This window comes from Scyliorhinus canicula, chromosome 20, assembly GCF_902713615.1.
Source record: "Scyliorhinus canicula chromosome 20, sScyCan1.1, whole genome shotgun sequence".
Taxonomy (NCBI): domain Eukaryota; kingdom Metazoa; phylum Chordata; class Chondrichthyes; order Carcharhiniformes; family Scyliorhinidae; genus Scyliorhinus; species Scyliorhinus canicula.
The window spans coordinates 73010232-73016231 of NC_052165.1; the positions used below are offsets into that span (position 1 = coordinate 73010232).

The 6000-nt window shown below is 44.4% G+C and overlaps 1 protein-coding gene across 9 annotated transcripts in view; it reads right to left on the reverse strand.

Moving 5' to 3' along the window:
- The window catches only part of cntn1b (contactin 1b), a 903199-nt gene extending 897517 nt beyond the window's left edge, over positions 1-5682 (reverse strand). For 4 of the 9 annotated variants that reach the window (XM_038780271.1, XM_038780272.1, XM_038780270.1 and 1 more), the window contains exon 1: positions 5574-5659. The gene's annotated coding sequence lies outside the window, so the exon portion shown is untranslated. Of the gene's footprint in view, positions 1-5573 lie in introns of all 9 variants that reach the window. The other 5 variants (XM_038780269.1, XM_038780265.1, XM_038780278.1 and 2 more) reach the window with 4 other exon arrangements.
- Positions 5683-6000: the final 318 nt, after the last annotated feature.

Sequence of the window (6000 nt, forward strand, 5' to 3'; positions counted from 1 at the left end):
CATTTACCCTGTCAAGCCCCTTAAGAATCCTACGTGTTTCATAGAATCATAGAATTTACAGTGCAGAAGGAGGCCATCCGGCGCATCGAGTCTGCACCCGCTCTTGGAAAGAGCACCCCACCCAAGCCCACACCCCCACCCTATTCCCCATAACCCAGTAACCCCACCCAACACTAAGGGCAATTTTGGACACAAAGGGCAATTTAGCATGGGCAATCCACCTAGCCTGCACATCTTTGGACTGTGGGAGGAAACCGGAGCACCCGGAGGAAACCCACGCAGACACGGGGAGAACGTGCAGACTCCGCACAGGCAGTGACCCAAGCCGGGAATCGAACCTGGCACACTGGAGCTGTGAAGCAACTGTGCTGTCCACAATGCTACCGCGCTGCCCTCAATGAGATCACTTCTCATTCTTCTACATTCCAATGAGCAGAGTCCCAACCTGTTTAACCTTTGCTCATAAAACAATCCCTCCATACCGAGTGAATCTTCTCTGAACCGCCACCCAAGTAAATACTACATTTCCTTAAATAAGGAGACCAGAACTGATCACAGTACTCCAGATGTGGTCTCACCAGTACCTTGTAGCAAGACTTCCCTGCTCTTATACTCCAATTCCCTTGAAATAAGGGCCAACATGCCATTAGCCTTCCTGATTACCTGCTGCATGTGTGTGTTAGCTTTCTGTGTTTCGTGCACAAGTACCCCAAGTTCCTGTGTGTAGCAGCTTTCTGCAATTTTTCTCCATTTAAATAATACTGCTTTTGTTCTCACTTTTAAAATGAACAACTTTACATATTCCCATATTATACTCCATTTGACAACTTTTTGCTCTCGTACTTAACCTATCAATATCTTGTTGCAAATTGTTTGTATCCCTCTCGCAGATTACCTTTCTACCTATTGTTGTGTCTGCAAATTTGACTACAGTACATTCGCTGCCTTCCTCCAAGTCATTAATATAAATTGTAAACAGTTGCGGTCCCAGCACTGATCCCTGTGGAACCCCACTAGTTATAGGTCACCAACCTGAAAAAGAACCCCTTATTCCCACTCGCTATTTCCTGCCCATTAGTCAATTCTCTATCCATGCAAATATACTACCTCCTACATAATGGGCTCTTATCTTCTGACTTAACTTTTATGAGATACCTTGTTGAATGCCTTATGGAAGTCCAAATCCAACACATCAACTGGTTCCCCTCTATCCACTCTGTCCGAGACTTCATCAAAAAACACTAATAAATTAGTCAGATATGATTTCCCTTTCATGAAGTCATGCTGACTCTGCTTGATTAGGTTATGATTTTCCAAATGCGCTGCTATTACTTCCTTATTAATTGATTCTAACATTTTTCCAACAAAAGATGTTAAGCTAATCGACCTCTCCCGTTATGCTCCAAGATGAAGGGCCAGCCAGTAATGTATTTAATTCTGATAATGATGCACAGCTAGCAATGCAGGGGTGGAAACACTCCCAAGGGGTCATGGAGTAGGCAGCATGGATAGAGGACCAGTTAATGGACAGGAGGCAAAGAGTTGGAATAAATGGGAAATTTTCAAGTTGGTAGGTTGTGACAAGTGAAGCATTGCAAGGATCAGTGCTGGGGTCTCAGCTATTTAAAATCTATATTGATGACTTAGATGAAGAGCCAGCTAGTAATGTATTTAATTCTGATAATGATGCACAGCTAGCTGGGAAGAGGAAGAAACAGAGAGTCTGCAAAGAGATATAGATAGGTTAAGTGAGCAGAGAACAAGATGACATATGGGTGTATAGTATGGGGAAATGCAAGGCCATTCACTTTGATGATAAGATATAAAAGCAGAATATTTTATAAAGGGTGTGAAACTTGTAAGTGTTGATGCTCAGGCAGACTTGGGCATGCCTGTACAAGGAATCAAAAAAGGTAGCACAGAGGTACAAGCAATTAGGAAGGCAAATGCATGTTGGCTTTTATTGAAAGGGGATTGGGGTACAGGAACAAAGGCTCCTTGTTCCAATTGTACAGGGCTTCGGCGAGACTGCTTCTGGAGTTTTGGTCTCCACAGTTAAGGAAGGCTTGGAGGTCGGTCAGTGAATATTCACAAGGTTGGCCCCTGGGATGAGAGGGTTGTCCTGTGATGAAAAGATGAGTTAATTGGGCCTTTATTCTCTGGAGTTTAGAAGAATAAGAGGTGATCGCAATGAAACCTGCAAAATTCTGAAGGGGCTCAATAGGGGAGATGCAGAGAGATGGTTCCTGCTGGTCATGGAATATAAAACATGGAGACTCAATCTTGGGATAAGGACACACACTTAGTTTAAAGATCATTCAAGACTGAGACGAGGAGAAATTAGTTCACTCAAAGGGTTGTGAATCATTGGAATTCCAGAGGATTATGGATGAAACATAACCAATGCCAAAACATTTAAGGCTAGGATAGACAGGTTTTTGGTTTCCCAGGGAATCAAGGAATATGCGGGGCGTGCAGGAAAGTGGAATTGAAGATGAAGATCAGCCATGATCATGTTGAATGGCAGAGCAGGCTCAACAGCAGTCCACTCATGCTCATATTTCTTAAATTTGTCTCAAATTAAAAGATTTTAAATCGATTAGGAACAAATTGGCTGCTGTTCCTCCTACATTACAATGGTGACCTCACTTCAGAAAACAACTTAATTAAATTTGAAGCACTTTGGAACACTGTGAGGGTGTAAAGGTGCAATAAAAAATTATTTCTTTAATCTGCCAGAAGAGTGTAATGTTTAGCTGATGTCCCAAAAATCACAAAATATCGCAGGAACATCAATTAGAGGCTAACCACTCTTACTCAAATCTACAGGTCAAAGGGGTCATATTTTTTCTTAATGTAGAGGTTTATCCGAGACCTGAAGCAAACCGTTCACTTTTTTCTTGATTTTTTTCCCTCAAACTACAAATGTTTTGCACGTGTGATGGTAACAATTGAAAACAGGCTGCTGGCGAATCAAAATAACAAATCGGTGCGAACCGAACCCTTGCATTTGTTCCCCAAAAATCTTTTATTTACCAAAGAAACAAAATATTCAGTCGGCGGATAGATTTTTTTAAAAACAAAGGTTAATTGAGCAAAAATGAGATTTTTGTGGCTTTGAAATGGTTAATGATCAGATTAGTCAGAAGTGAGAAATCAGGAGAGATTACTGTTGGAAACTTACACATTATTATTCAAAATGGAACAAAGCAGATTCGCATGACAATTGAATAAATTTTGCTTTGGATGTTTTTGTTGATCGAATAGCATTTGGCGTTCTGGTTGTAATGCCATGTACCGACTTGCCATCAAGCGCCAGTATTTACATCAAATACGCTTGGAGCAGAAGAGGCTTTTCAAGTTTCCTGACTTTTCTTCAATTATGTTGCAAAGTTGGTCACCTGTGGACAGCGATGGCTCTTGTCATGAAATATTACCCAGGGACACACTCTCAGAAGGCAAGGTCCAGCCAGAGCCTCACAAGATTCTTGAGTAACTTCCTCCAGAAGAGTAGATTTTTCCCACTGCCTTCCTCGTGGGTTTCATCTTCAGAGTACCTTCTGCTAAAATGGACTGTAACCAAGGCTAAAGAGCCCCGCCCAAACCTCACAAATGTGCAAGTGCATTTATCAGATCCTACAGCCTCATTGAACCAATTGGGGCAGGCATCCATAATATGTTTCAACCGACTCCAGGCAAGAACCCTAACAAGTATCCAATCTTTAAGATATTAGCTATTTTCCATCAGTCTGATGTTAAATGCAGACTCCTTCAACTTGGATGTCTCAACTATTCCAAGATTGGTTCTTTAATGTACCCATGTTCTTGCTTTATTCGCATTCAAGTATTTCCTCACTTCCTCCTGAGACTTGGCTCGACACAGTATCACACAGACCACGCACCAGAAGCATTAAATGATGATTTAGAGCTGGGTTTTAGCCCCCCTATGTTTTTCCCGTGGTCACTGAACCCATGGCAATCTGATGTAAATTCTGGGAAATATCCCCAGTGTGTTAATAGTGATGGTTCTTCCACAATGTGACTTACAGTAAAGGAGCTTACAGTAGAGGAGAACAGAAGGTCACCGATGTTAAATTGCAAACAGAATACATTACTCTGTCAGTGAGATTCCTGGTAATGACTGGCAGCCTAGTATATTCTTTGCTCTAATGTCAGCAACAGGCCAGTTGGAAGTGAGACATCATCACAGCTCACCATCCACGACCCACACAAATAGCTAGATGATGTTTCTTAGAAATCGCTCATTAGGAACCTCATTCCCGTACCAGCCTCCCCGAAGAGGTGTCGGAATGTGGTGACGAGGGGCTTTTCACAGTAACTTTATTTGAAGCCTACTTGTGACAATAAGTGATTTTCGTTTCATTTTTTCATTTTTCATTGGCAAAGTTTAGACACTGGGGTGAATGAGAAAGGCGGCGGAAAATGCAGAGGAGGAGCAGTTCACCAAAGTATTATGCAGGGAAGTGGGGGGGAAAGCCAGGGTGGCATCTGGGGAGCTGGAGTAGCAGGCAGGTTCAAATTTACTCCCGACCAACAATCATTATCACACACCTCCCTCCCTCCCACATTGAGCACTGTTAACCTCCCTGCAATGATGTCGCCCCTGATGCTCCCTTGCACTAAAACATAGAACTCCAGAGACTGTTCAGGGATGACATAATGCCAACTGGAGGAGGCGGTCGATCAAGTGATCTTGCCCACCGCCCCTGAATCAGACATCCACCAGGATTGCAGACCCCAGTGTCAAAATCATTCAGTATATTCTAAAACTAAACCCAGCTATGTTAAAATATGCAGGTGATAGTAGACAGCAAAGCATAATTTTGCACACTGGGTGTTGCCAGGGTGTATAGATTGTTCACAATGCGTGGTTCACTCTCTCGTTGCTAATCGCTCTCCTTACAGTGTGCTGATCATGAACCCAGCATGTTACCAACACTGACACACTCCCAAGTGAGGAACACACACATACACCCATTCACAGACCTACAACACAACCGAGCACTTAATTGCATTGAATGTGTCCGAGGCTCAACCCTCTGCCCAATCACTTATTTTTGTAAAATTGCAGTTTATTTATCCATCCACCTTTGGTAAATATTTTCACACTGCTCCAATTTATAAAGCTGGCATTTGGGGGGTATGGGGGGGGGGGGGGGGGTTGCCATCTGATGTCGCCAAAATACGACTTAAGATATTCAAGTTCGCTGCCAGGTCGTTACCAGTGTCCAGACAAGGCTCCCCACTTACCCCAAGGCACCGCCTCATCTGTTCAAAAGTGAATTCATTTGCCCGCCAAAAAAGGCTTTCAATGAACTGATTTTCTTTCAGACTGATTTCTTAAAACCACAAATGAAAGTTTGAATGGTGTTGTAAATAATGAGCGAGTGAGATGGTGGAGGGGTAGCATTTTAGGGTTTGAAATGCAGCCCAAAGCCAGAGTTTAGCTGCTGCCTCTCAAAGCTGTGCTAACCAAAAAAAAAGATAAATAAAGCAACAGCTCAGCTGCCGACAATAAGGAGGGGTAATTAGCTGCAGTCAGTTGCACTTACCGGCGGCGGGTCGCATTAGAAGTCAATGGACAAAGTGCTGGAGCTCACCTGGAGGGGAGCCGGCTCTGCCGCTCACTGTGCTACCTGCGAGCTGAGCATTCAGCTGGGCTGACAGCTCGGCCAGCCGCCGGTGGCAGTGCCGCTTTCCCATTGGCCGGCCGCGACGTCAATCAGGAGCAGGGCAACCTATCGGCGTGAGGAAGGGGGCGGGGGAGGGGGAGGGAAGGCTCGGTGCCCCCCTCCTCTCCTGTCTCCTCCTCTCTCTGCTGCAGTAGCTCCGCCGGCTGCGTCAAACTGCAACCGCAGCGGCAGCAGCGGCGTGGAGTCAAACAGGATGGGCACTGCGGAGTTTGCAGAAACACACACACACACCACCCAGACCTTGCAGCAGCAGAGTGGCCAGTCGAAATGTCAATTGCAGCAAGGG